Source organism: Bombina bombina, chromosome 8 (assembly GCF_027579735.1).
Source record: "Bombina bombina isolate aBomBom1 chromosome 8, aBomBom1.pri, whole genome shotgun sequence".
NCBI classification, from domain to species: domain Eukaryota; kingdom Metazoa; phylum Chordata; class Amphibia; order Anura; family Bombinatoridae; genus Bombina; species Bombina bombina.
In genome coordinates, this window is record NC_069506.1 from 143,980,687 (window position 1) to 143,993,286 (window position 12,600).

The 12,600-nt window shown below is 38.1% G+C and overlaps 1 long non-coding RNA gene across 1 annotated transcript in view; it reads left to right on the forward strand.

The window, feature by feature from the left end:
- LOC128638575 (uncharacterized) overlaps nt 1-12,600 on the forward strand; it is a 79,634-nt gene that overhangs the window by 1,172 nt on the left and 65,862 nt on the right. The window lies entirely within an intron of this gene.

Consider the following 12,600-nt stretch of genomic DNA (forward strand, 5'->3'; position numbering starts at 1 on the left):
CTGTTTCTCTCATTGCTTTCCATACTATATTTATGCAACAATAATAGTTATATTGGCACTGAGATATACAAGTTATTTTAGGAAATAAAAGGTAAGTCTAACCTTGGTGCTATCCCTTTAAGTATACAATGAAAAAATGGGAAGGGGAGAGATATGGGAAAAGAAAGGGTTGATCAGCACTTGCTAGGAAAGAGCTCTGATTAACCCTTTCTTTTCCCATATCTCTCTCCTTCCTATTTTTTTATTGCATACTATATTTATGTCACTTTTTTTTAAAAAAAGAGACCACCCAACTCTACCCCAAGCATCCAACCATGATACCTAAGTTATTAAAGGGACAGTAAATGCTGTGTAATTACAAGACATTTCTGTAGTGTTACTATACTAGACTGTATTAGCCAGGTTTTAACATTCTTAAACTAAATTAAAGTGATTGTAAATTCTAGCGTTTCAAAAACGATAAGATGTATTATCACTAAAATAAAGGCCACCTTCATTCATCAGTTTTAAAAAAAGGTACCTTTATTTTGCCTCTGGCCGCCCACGACACAGCTCAGTTTCTTTAATGAGGTGATGTTTCCACCTTAGCCAATAGCCATGCTTGTCCTTTGGCATTATGCCGTATAGGCTAGTACGGTTATTAATCCTTTTTTTCTTTTAAACTGATGAAGGAAGGTCATCTTTATTTTTAGTGATGGTAAATCCTAGCATTTTTGAAACACCAGCATTTACCATCACTTTAATTTGTTGTGAAAATGCAACACACTGAAATCTGGATTTGCACATACCTCATCTGTACTAAACCCTCGAAAAATAAAAAAAACTCATCTTTAATGCCCCCATACTAAACTATCTCCGCTGCTGCTGCTGCCACCACTTTAAGATTATTATATAGGAAATCCTATGGAAAAACCCAGACTAATTAAAAATCCCCAAACACAATTTGTAAAAATTAATTTAAAAACACAGTACTGTTATTACCAGTCTCTTCAGTAATGTGGTTAATAATAAAGGAACATTTATTGTGAACAAAAAAGGAGTAACAGTGCATTTATATATAAAAAAAGGAGTTAACATACACAATTACAAAGCAAAACCTATAACTTTACCAGAAAAACCACTGCTCCAAGGAAATGGTATGGAAATGGTTAGTCTCATGTGTGTTAGTACCAGAACTCTCTGCCCCACATCATACACTCCCTGTCTGGCAGTGATTTTGTATGAATATGGCATCCCTGAGTTTTGCAGGTGCCTTCCCTAGCTCTTTGCACATCAAGGCCCATATTAAATGTAATAAGGTTACATGTATCATTGTTAGGGAGATACAGTGCTTACAACCTCCCCAGAACATTACCCAGTAATACATTAATATATTTACATGGCATATGTACTGAAGGTTGTACTCCCCAAATCCCTTGACTACTAAAGTCCTGTAAGGGATAATGTTATTAGAACTCACCAGCTATGGAAGCACAAGAGTCACATCTGCTCCAGTGTCCCTGAGTCCCAGTGTTACCTTGTATCCCACAGTGACAGGTTTTAGGTTTTCATTCTTGTTTGCATATGACCAGGTGACAAACAACACAGAAGCTGGTAATTCTGAGGGATGAGTTCCTCCAGCTGATTGTGCTCATTTCATTTTCTCTGGGCAAGTAGAACGGATCTGCCCCACTTTGTTGCAAACAACGCACTTGCAGGTATCTCCCTGCCCAGAAGTAGTACTAGCTCCCCAATTTCCATGAATGAAGCTGAAGCAAAATATGGTACAACAGGTTTGGTGATGGGGGGTTATACAGTAACACCCTTCCAGTTGGATGCCCCAAAGCAAAGGCTTTTCTCCTATTCACTGGTGATCTGTGAGCTTTATAGAAATCTGCCAGTTCACCCACTTCCAGTGCTGTTTTGGGCCTCAAATCCAGCACCCATTCCTGCACGTCTGCTGCACGCAGCTGTATGAACTGTTTCTTGACCATTGGTTCGCCCAGGTCCTCCATGGTGGTAATCTTTAGCCCTCTGATCCACTGCCGAAATGCTATTTTCAGTTTTCCTACAATTGCAGGGTAGCTTCCTGAGGTACCCCTCTGCAGAGTCCAGAATTTCTTCCTGTAAACCTCAGGAGTAAGATTATACCTCCTCTGCAATGTAGCCTTAATTGCACCATTGTTCTAATCAAACTCTGTAGGCAGTTCTGCAAAAGCCTCCTGTGCAGGGACTTTCAGACTAGGGGTGAGACACTTTGCCCACTGGTCCATGCAGCTGGTACTGCCTGGAAGTGTTTTCAAAGCTGTGCAGGAATACATCCATATCCCCATCTTTAGCTAGAGTAGGAAAATTCTCTGCATGTGATCTGAGTACAGATGAGTCTCTAGAATCACTAATAATAGGTGATGCAGTTGCTCTCTCTAGTTGTGCCAGCTCTAGCTGATACTCTAAACCCTTTCCACCTTAAAGGGACAGAAAACCCCATTTCTTTCATGTAATTAGCAAGAGTCCATGAGCTAGTGACGTATGGGATATACATTCCTACCAGGAGGGGCAAAGTTTCCCAAACCTTAAAATGCCTATAAATACACCCCTCACCACACCCACAATTCAGTTTTACAAACTTTGCCTCCTATGGAGGTGGTGAAGTAAGTTTGTGCTAGATTCTACGTTGATATGCGCTCCGCAGCAAGTTGGAGCCCGGTTTTCCTCTCAGCGTGCAGTGAATGTCAGAGGGATGTGAGGAGAGTATTGCCTATTTGAATGCAGTGATCTCCTTCTACGGGGTCTATTTCATAGGTTCTCTGTTATCGGTCGTAGAGATTCATCTCTTACCTCCCTTTTCAGATCGACGATATACTCTTATATATACCATTACCTCTGCTGATTCTCGTTTCAGTACTGGTTTGGCTTTCTACAAACATGTAGATGAGTGTCCTGGGGTAAGTAAATCTTATTTTCTGTGACACTCTAAGCTATGGTTGGGCACTTTATTTATAAAGTTCTAAATATATGTATTCAAAGATTTATTTGCCTTGACTCAGAATGTTCAACATTCCTTATTTTTCAGACAGTCAGTTTCATATTTGGGATAAATGCATTTGTTTCAATCATTTTTTCTTACCTTAAAAAATTTGACTTTTTCCCTGTGGGCTGTTAGGCTCGCGGGGGCAGAAAGTGCTTCATTTTATTGCTTCATTCTTGGCGCAGACTTTTTTGGCGCAAAATTTTTTTCTGTTTCCGGCGTCATACGTGTCGCCGGAAGTTGCGTCATTTTTTGACGTTTTTTGCGTCAAAAATGTCGGCGTTCCGGATGTGGCGTCATTTTTGGCGCCAAAAGCATTTAGGCGCCAAATAATGTGGGCGTCTTTTTTGGCGCTAAAAAATATGGGCGTCATTTTTGTCTCCACATTATTTAAGTCTTATTATTTATTGCTTCTGGTTGCTAGAAGCTTGTTCACTGGCATTTTTTTCCCATTCCTGAAACTGTCATTTAAGGAATTTGATCAATTTTGCTTTATATGTTGTTTTTTTCTTTTACATATTGCAAGATGTTCCACGTTGCAACTGAGTCAGAAGATACTTCAGGAAAATCACTGCACAGTGCTGGAGCTACCAAGCTAAGTGTATCTGCTATAAACTTTTGGTATCTGTTTCTCCAGCTGTTATTTGTATTGCATGTCATGTCAAACTTATTAATGCAGATAAAATTTCCTTTAGTACTGTTACATTACCTGTTGCTGTTCCGTCAACATCTAATTTTCAGAGTGTTCCTGATAACATAAGAGATTTTATTTTTTAAATCCATTAAGAAGGCTATGTCTGTTATTTCTCCTTCTAGTATACATAAAAGTCTTTTAAAACTTCTCTTTTTTCAGATGAATTTTTAAATGAACATCATCATTCTGATACTGATAATGGTTCTTCTGGTTCAGAGGTTTCTGTCTTAGAGGTTGATGCTGATAAATCTTTGTATTTGTTCAAGATGGAATTTATTCGTTCTTTACTTAAAGAAGTGTTATTTGCATTAGAAATAGAGGATTCTGGTCCTCTTGATACTAAATGTAAACGTTTAAATAAGGTTTTTAAATCTCCTGTAGTTATTCCAGAAGTGTTTTATCTCCCTGATGCTATTTCTGAAGTAATTTCCAGGGAATGGAATAATTTGGGTAATTTATTTACTCCTTCTAGACGTTTAAGCAAATTATATCCTGTGCCATCTGACAGATTAGAGTTTTTTGGGACAAAAATCCCTAAGGTTATGGGGCTGTCTCTACTCCTGCTAATGTACTACTATTCCTACAGCAGATAGTACTTCATTTAAGGATCCTTTAGATAGGAAAATTGAATCCTTTCTAAGAAAAGCTTACTTATGTTCAGGTAATCTTCTTAGACCTGCTATATTTTTAGCGGATGTTGCTGCAGCTTCAACTTTTTGGTTAGAAGCTTTAGCGCAACAAGTAACAGATCATAATTTTATAGCATTATTATTATTCTATAACATGCTAATAATTTTATTGGTGATACCATCTTTTGATATCATTAGAGTTGATGTCAGGTATATGTCTCTAGCTATTTTAGCTAGAAAATCTTTATGGATTAAACTTGGAATGCTGACATGTCTTCTAAGTCAACTTTGCTTTCCCTTTCTTTCCAGGGTAAATAATCATTTTCGTTCCTTTCCTCACAACAAGGAACAAAAGCCTGATCCTTCATCCTCAGGAGCGGTATCAGTTTGGAAACTATTTCCAGTTTGGAATATATCCAAGCCTTATAGAAACCTATAGCCAGCTCCTAAGTACCTATGAAGGTGCGGCCCTTATTCCAGCTCAGCTGGTATGGGGCAGATTACGTTTTCTTCAAAGAAATTTGGATCAATTCCGTTCTTAATCTCTGGTTTCAGAAACATTGTTTCAGAAAGGTACAGAATTGGCTTCAAGTTAAGGCCTCCTGCTAAGAGATTCTTTTCTTTCCCGTGTCCCAGTTAACACAGCAAAGGCTCAGCATTTCTGAAATGTGTTTCAGATCTAGAGTTGGCTGGAGTATTTATGCCAGTTCCAGTTCTGGAACAGGGGCTGGGGTTTTATTTTATCTCTTCATTGTACCAAAGAAGGTCAATTCCTTCAGACCAGTTCCGGATCTATCATTATTGAATCGTTATGTTAGGATACCAACATTCAAGATGGTTACTGTAGGACTATCCTGCCTTTTGTTTAGCAAGGGCATTATATGTCTACAATAGATTTACAGGATGTGTATCTGCATATTCCGATTCATCCAGATCACTTTTAGTGTCTGAGATTCTCTTTTTAGACAAGCATTACCAGTTTTGTGGCTCTACCGTTTGGCCTAGCCTCAGTTCCAAGAATTTTTTTCAAAGGTTCTCGGTGCCCTTCTTTCTGTAATCAGAGAATAGGGTTTTGGTATTTCCTTATTTGGACGATATCTTGGTACTTGCTCAGTCTTCTCATTTTCGAAGAATCTCATACGAATCGACTTGTGTTGTTTCTTCAAGTTCATGGTTGGAGGATCAATTTACCAATCAGTTCATTGATTCCTCAGACAAGGGTAACCTTTTTAGGTTTCTAGATAAATTCAGTGTCTATGACTCTGTCCTTGTCAGACAAGAGAAGTTTAACATTGATATCAGCTTGTCAAAACCTTCAGTCACAATCATTCCCTTTGGTAGCCTTATGCATGGAAATGTTGGGTCTTAGGACTGCCGCATCAGATGCGATCTCCTTTGCTCGTTTTCACATGCGACCTCTTCAGCTCTGTATGCTGAACCAATGGTGCAGGGATTACTCAAAGATATCTCAATTAATATCTTTAAACCGATTTTACGACACTCTCTGACATGGTGGACAGATCACCATCGTTTAGTTCAGGGGGCTTCTTTGTTCTTCCGACCTGGACTATAATCTCAACAGATGCAAGTCTTACAGGTTGGGGAGCTGTGTGGGGGTATCTGACGGCACAAGGGGTTTGGGAATCTCAGGAGGTGAGATTTCCGATCAATATTTTGGAACTCCGTGCAATTTTCAGAGCTCTTCAGTCTTGGCCTCTTCTGAAGAGACAGTTGTTCATTTGTTTTCAGATAGACAATGTCACAACTGTGGCATACATCAATCATCAAGGAGGGACTCACAGTCCTCTGGCTATGAAAGAAGTATCTCGAATTTTGGTTTGGGCGGAATCCAGCTCCTGTCTAATCTCTGCGGTTCATATCCCAGGTATGGACAATTGGAAAGCGGATTATCTCAGTCGCCAAAAGTTGCATCCGGGCGAATGGTCTCTTCACCCAGAGGTATTTCTTCAGATTGTTCAAATGTGGGAACTTCCAGAAATAGATCTGATGGCTTCTCATCTAAACAAGAAACTTCCCAGGTATCTGTCCAGATCCCGGGATCCTCAGGCGGAGGCAGTGGATGTATTATCACTTCCTTGGAAGTATCATCCTGCCTATTTCTTTCCGCCTCTAGTTCTTCTTCCAAGAGTAATCTCCAAGATTCTGAAGGAATGCTCGTTTGTTCTGCTGGTAGCTCCGGCATGGCCTCACAGGTTTTGGTATGCGGATCTTGTCCGGATGGCCTCTTGCCAACCGTGGACTCTTCCGTTAAGACCAGACCTTTTGTCTCAAGGTCCTTTTTTCCATCAGGATCTGAAATCCTTAAATTTAAAGGTATGGAGATTGAACGCTTGATTCTTGGTCAAAGAGGTTTCTCTGACTCTGTGATTAATACTATGTTACAGGCTCGTAAATCTGTATCCAGAGAGATATATTATAGAGTCTGGAAGACTTATATTTCTTGGTGTCTTTCTCATCATTTTTCTTGGCATTCTTTTAGAATACCGAGAATATTACAGTTTCTTCAGGATAGTTTAGATAAGGGTTTGTCCGCAAGTTCCTTGAAAGGTCAAATCTCTGCTCTTTCTGTTCTTTTTCACAGAAAGATTGCTATTCTTCCTGATATTCATTGTTTTGTACAAGCTTTGGTTCGTATAAAGCCTGTCATTAAGTCAATTTCTCCTCCTTGGAGTCTGAATTTGGTTCTGGGGGCTCTTCAAGCTCCTCCATTTGAACCTATGCATTCATTGGATATTAAATTACTTTCTTGGAAAGTTTTGTTCCTTTTGGCCATCTCTTCTGCCAGAAGAGTTTCTGAATTATCTGCTCTTTCTTGTGAGTCTCCTTTTCTGATTTTTCATCAGGATAAGGCGGTGTTGCGAACTTCTTTTGAATTTTTTACCTAAGTTGTGAATTCCAACAACATTAGTAGAGACATTGTGGTTCCTTCATTATGTCCTAATCCTAAGAATTCTAAGGAGAAATCGTTGCATTCTTTGGATGTTATTAGAGCTTTGAAATATTATGTTGAAGCTACTAAGTCTTTCCGAAAGACTTCTAGTTTATTTGTTATCTTTTCCGGTTTTAGAAAGGCCAGAAAACTTCTGCCATTTCTTTGGCATCTTGGTTGAAATCTTTAATTCATCTTGCCTATGTTGAGTCGGGTAAGACTCCGCCTCATAGGATTACAGCTCATTCTACTAGGTCGGTTTCTACTTCCTGGGCGTTTAGGAATGAAGCTTCGGTTGATCAGATTTGCAAAGCGGCAACTTGGTCCTCTTTGCATACTTTTACCAAATTCTACCATTTTGTTGTATTTTCTTCTTCTGAAGCAGTTTTTGGTAGAAAAGTACTTCAGGCAGCGGTTTCAGTTTGAATCTTCTGCTTCTGTTTTTCATTAAACTTTATTTTGGGTGTGGATTATTTTCAGCAGGAATTGGCTGTCTTTATTTTATCCCTCCCTCTCTAGTGACTCTTGTGTGGAAAGATCCACATCTTGGGTAGTCATTATCCCATACGTCACTAGCTCATGGACTCTTGCTAATTACATGAAAGAAAACATAATTTATGTAAGAACTTACCTGATAAATTCATTTCTTTCATATTAGCAAGAGTCCATGAGGCCCGCCCTTTTTTTGTGGTGGTTATGATTTTTTTGTATAAAGCACAATTATTCCAATTCCTTATTTTATATGCTTTCGCACTTTTTTCTTATCACCCCACTTCTTGGCTATTCGTTAAACTGAATTGTGGGTGTGGTGAGGGGTGTATTTATAGGCATTTTAAGGTTTGGGAAACTTTGCCCCTCCTGGTAGGAATGTATATCCCATACGTCACTAGCTCATGGACTCTTGCTAATATGAAAGAAATGAATTTATCAGGTAAGTTCTTACATAAATTATGTTTTTCTTTTATAATTCGGATAGAACCTACAATTACAAACAATTTTCCAATTTACTTTTATTATCAAATTTTCTTCATTCTCTTGTTATCTATTGCTGAATGAACAGTATTGCAATACTGGCAGCTAGCTAAACACATCTAGTTATCCAATTACAAGAGACAAATGTGTGCAGGCACCAATCAGCAGCTAGCTCCCATTAGTGTAGGATATGTGCATATTCTTTTTCAACAAGCGATACCAAGAAAACCAAGCACATTTGAAAATAGAAGTGAATTTAAATAACATGCTCTTTTTAAATCTTGAAAGTTTAGTTTGTCACAGTCTAGCCACCCCAGACAAGTCTGTGATTTAGTTCAGTGAGTGCAGGAGTTAACAAACACTCTCTCATCTGTAATAGACCCAGAAAAATGCTCAAACTCCCTTTAATTCCAGCCACACTAAACTATTTCGGCTGCAACAATTTTAAGATTATTTTATGGGAAATCCTAAAGAAAACCCCAGACTAACAGATTAAAAATCCCCAAAAATGCAAGTACTACCATTCCAACTATGGCTCAATGGCTGGAAGACTATATTCACTTAATATTATTAGATGAATACTTTTATATTAAACATCATAGTATAGACATATACATTCAAATGAGAGAGACGTGGGAAAGATATATTAAAAAATACGTTCTAACAAACCAGATTAGTAAATACACACAACACTATGAATAGTTAAATATATTTATTGTCTCTATCATATGAGTGGGAGTGTGATGTCAGAAATGTTTCAAGTATTGTATAGATCACACACAATGGTTTATTTTGATCTAGTAGATACAGGGTGTATACAGAAAAAGTGGTTAATAGAGATTGACTAGAGCAGGGTTCTTCAAACTTTTTTCCCCAAGACCCAGTGCCATGATACCACATACCTTCACGACCCTATTTCTTTCATGTAATTAGCAAGAGTCCATGAGCTAGTGATGTATGGGATATACATTCCTACCAGGAGGGGCAAAGTTTCCCAAACCTCAAAATGCCTATAAATACACCCCTCACCACACCCACAAATCAGTTTTACAAACTTGAAGTAAGTTTGTGCTAGATTCTACGTTGATATGCTCTCCGCAACAGGTTGGAGCACGGTTTTCCTCTCAGCGTGCAGTGAATGTCAGAGGGATGTGAAGAGAGTATTGCCTATTTGAATTCAATGATCTCCTTCTACGGGGTCTATTTCATAGGTTCTCTGTTATCGGTTGTAGAGATTCATCTCTTACCTCCCTTTTCAGATCGACGATATACTCTTATATATACCATTAACTCTACTAATTCTCGTTTCAGTACTGGTTTGGCTTTCTACTATATGTAGATGAGTGTCCTGGGGTAAGTAAGTCTTATTTCTGTGACACTCTAAGCTATGGTTGGGCACTTTTATATAAAGTTCTAAATATTTGTGTTTAAACATTTATTTGCCTTGATTCAGGATGTTCAATATTCCTTATTTCAGACAGTCAGTTTCATTATTTGGGATAATGCATTTGAATAATCAATTTTTTTCTTACCTTAAAATTTGACTTTTTTCCCTGTGGGCTTTTAGGCTCGCGGGGGCTGAAAATGCTTAATTTTATTGCGTCATTCTTGGCGCGGACTTTTTTGGCGCAAAAAATTATCTTTATTATTTCCGGCGTCATACTTGTCACCGGAAGTTGCGTCATTTTTGATGTTTTTGCGGCAAAAGTGTCGGCGTTACCGGATGTGGCGTCATTTTCGGCGCTAAAAGCATTTAGGCGCCAAATAATGTGGGCGTCTTTTTTGGCACTAAAAAATATGGGCGTCATTATTGTCTCCACATTATTTAAGTATCATTGTTTATTTGCTTCTGGTTGCTAGAAGATTGTTCACTGGCATTTTTTCCCATTCCTGAAACTGTCATTTAAGGAATTTGATCAATTTTGCTTTATATGTTGTTTTTTCTATTACATATTGCAAGATGTCTCAGATTGACCCTGAATCAGAAGATACTTCTGGAAAATCGCTGCCTGATGCTGGATCTACCAAAGTTAAGTGTATTTGCTGTAAACTTGTGGTATCTGTTCCTCCAGCTGTTGTTTGTAATGAATGTCATGACAAACTTGTTAATGCAGATAAAATTTCCTTTAGTAATGTTACATTACCTGTTGCTGTTCCATCAACATCTAATACTGTTAACATAAGAGATTTTGTTTCTAAATCCATTAAGAAGGCTATGTCTGTTATTCCTCCTTCTAGTAAACGTAAAAGGTCTTTTAAAACTTCTCATTTTTCAGATGAATTTTTAAATGAACATCATCATTCTGATTCTGATAATGATTCCTCTGGTTCAGAGGATTCTGTTTCAGAGCTTGATGCTGATAAATCTTCATATTTATTCAAAATGGAATTTATTCGTTCTTTACTTAAAGAAGTCTTAATTGCATTAGAAATAGAGGAATCTGGTCCCCTTGATACTAAATCTAAACGTTTAAATAAGGTTTTTAAATCTCCTGTAGTTATTCCAGAAGTTTTTCCTGTCCCTGATGCTATTTCTGAAGTAATTTCCAGGGAATGGAATAATTTGGGTAATTCATTTACTCCTTCTAAACGTTTTAAGCAATTATATCCTTTGCCATCTGACAGATTAGAGTTTTGGGACAAAATTCCTAAGGTTGATGGGGCTATCTCTACTCTTGCTAAACGTACTACTATTCCTACGGCAGATAGTACTTCCTTTAAGGATCCTTTAGATAGGAAAATTGAATCCTTTCTAAGAAAAGCTTACTTATGTTCAGGTAATCTTCTTAGACCTGCTATATCTTTAGCGGATGTTGCTGCAGCTTCAACTTTTTGGTTGGAAGCTTTAGCGCAACAAGTAACAGATCATAATTCTCATAGCATTGTTAATCTTCTTCAACATGCTAATAATTTTTTCTTTCATGTAATTAGCAAGAGTCCATGAGCTAGTGACGTATGGGATATACATTCCTACCAGGAGGGGCAAAGTTTCCCAAACCTCAAAATGCCTATAAATACACCCCTCACCACACCCACAATTCAGTTTTACAAACTTTGCCTCCTATGGAGGTGGTGAAGTAAGTTTGTGCTAGATTCTACGTTGATATGCGCTCCGCAGCAAGTTGGAGCCCGGTTTTCCTCTCAGCGTGCAGTGAATGTCAGAGGGATGTGAGGAGAGTATTGCCTATTTGAATGCAGTGATCTCCTTCTACGGGGTCTATTTCATAGGTTCTCTGTTATCGGTTGTAGAGATTCATCTCTTACCTCCCTTTTCAGATCGACGATATACTCTTATTTATATACCATTACCTCTACTGATTCTCGTTTCAGTACTGGTTTGGCTTTCTACAAACATGTAGATGAGTGTCCTGGGGTAAGTAAATCTTATTTTCTGTGACACTCTAAGCTATGGTTGGGCACTTTGTTTATAAGTTCTAAATATATGTATTCAAACATTTATTTGCCTTGACTCAGAATGTTCAACATTCCTTATTTTTCAGACAGTCAGTTTCATATTTGGGATAATGCATTTGAATTAATCATTTTTTCTTACCTTCAAAAAATTTGACTCTTTTTCCCTGTGGGCTGTTAGGCTCGCGGGGGCTGAAAATGCTTCATTTTATTGCGTCATTCTTGGCGCAGACTTTTTTGGCGCAAAAAATCTTTTCCGTTTCCGGCGTCATACGTGTCGCCGGAAGTTGCGTCATTTTTTGACGTTATTTTGCGCCAAAGATGTCGGCGTCCGGATGTGGCGTCATTTTTGGCGCCAAAAGCATTTAGGCGCCAAATAATGTGGGCGTCTTATTTGGCGCCAAAAAATATGGGCGTCACTTTTGTCTCCACATTATTTAAGTCTCATTTTTCATTGTTTCTGGTTGCTAGAAGCTTGTTCTTTGGCATTTTTTCCCATTCCTGAAACTGTCATTTAAGGAATTTGATCAATTTTGCTTTATATGTTGTTTTTTCTCTTACATATTGCAAGATGTCTCACGTTGCATCTGAGTCAGAAGATACTACAGGAAAATCGCTGTCTAGTGCTGGATCTACCAAAGCTAAGTGTATCTGCTGTAAACTTTTGGTAGCTATTCTTCCGGCTGTTTGTATTAATTGTCATGACAAACTTGTTAATGCAGAGAATATTTCCTTTAGTAAAGTACCATTGTCTGTTGCAGTTCCCTCAACATCTAAGGTGCAGAATGTTCCTGATAACATAAGAGATTTTGTTTCTGAATCCATCAAGAAGGCTATGTCTGTTATTTCTCCTTCTAGTAAACGTAAAAAATCTTTTAAAACTTCTCTCCCTACAGATGAATTTTTAAATGTACATCATCATTCTGATTCTGATGAC